Source organism: Chrysochloris asiatica, unplaced genomic scaffold (genome assembly GCF_000296735.1).
Source record: "Chrysochloris asiatica unplaced genomic scaffold, ChrAsi1.0 scaffold00217, whole genome shotgun sequence".
Taxonomy (NCBI): Eukaryota; Metazoa; Chordata; class Mammalia; order Afrosoricida; family Chrysochloridae; genus Chrysochloris; species Chrysochloris asiatica.
Genome location: NW_006408735.1, coordinates 1,751,721 through 1,753,104, shown reverse-complemented (window position 1 = coordinate 1,753,104; position 1,384 = coordinate 1,751,721).

The window sequence follows — 1,384 nt, the reverse complement described above, 5'->3', positions numbered from 1 at the left end:
GATATAGAAAACATCAAAATGGGAAAGCATGCATTATCTATGTACCAACACCCAAATGTCTAATTTAATTCCAAAAGAAGGTTTTTCTTTTAAACTTCAGAGGGTTCAAAATAAAATTCTCATATGGATTAAGGTTCAATATCAAGCAGAAGTAGGTATTCAAGTCAATGTGTTTACATGCTCATTACACCTGACCTCTGTAAAATTTTCTTTGTCTGAGATAAGAACATGAGTTCAGAATCCAAAGTCCCAGATTCTAGTCCAGCAATGTCTTAACATAGTTATGCAATTGGTGCAACACATTGTCTTTTCTATATTTTTTAAACCTTAAAATGAAATATTAGTATGTCCTTTAGCTTTCTAACCAGGGTCTTTATTAAATAAGCTGTGTGATATACCTGGAGTCCTGGCATGGTGCTGCAGTATAATGAGTTTGATCACAAGGTCAGATTGAATGTGAGGTCTGTGCTTCAAACTTACCAGCCACTCCTTTAAAATACTATACAGGATTGCTATGGGTTGCAGTCGACTCAACGGCACTTAACAACAGCAGCAACAATTATATACCTGCTTCATCAATTTTATCTGAAATCATTATGGGTACAAGTATTGATATATGAAAACATACAAATTCAATGAAAGTATGTAATATTTTGCATTAAATATAATGAAATATAAATATAAAAACCCTTAATTATTTTTCCTCCTCATCCATCCACAGGCCTATTCAAGTTGAAAAACTTTGGTGAATAATGAAGGTTTTACTGTACATTTAATATAGTGATTAAATACATTGCATGCATTATGCAGAAAGTTTATTTTAATATCTCTTTTTACCTTTTAAATATTTCCTTCTGCAGTGTATTTCCCTAGTTCTCAGTCCTAGCTTTGTTCTCATCCCACATTACACAGACAATATGTAGAACAATTTAGTTTCCTTCCTATAACTTGGATTTGCAGCTTTATATACAAAACAGGACTTTGTTCAGTCAAACTTATTTGTTTATTATTCAAACCAGTTCTGGTACCAGAAGTGGGAAAATATGTGGCTTAGTTCATTGTTAATAGTAAGTAATATTCTTTCATTGGACTTTGCAGGCTTATAATATTTTAATTCTGCATTTAAGAATAATAGCTAAGGTTCCGGTTTGGGGGCAGGGAAAGCAAAGACAGACAGTGAAAACTTCTTTGCCAAAACCCATAAAAAGCAGAGAAACAGCAGTCCACAGAAAAACTGCAGAGTTTTGGATCTTGTTTAAAGTTCCAGGTGTCAGTTTCCTGTGCCCATTGAGAAGAAGTGTACCATGGAAGCAAAATATGGTGATTTCTGAATCGATACAGTGATGGTGGCTGGCAGCCAGAAGTCCTTAGGCCAGAGGGCAGG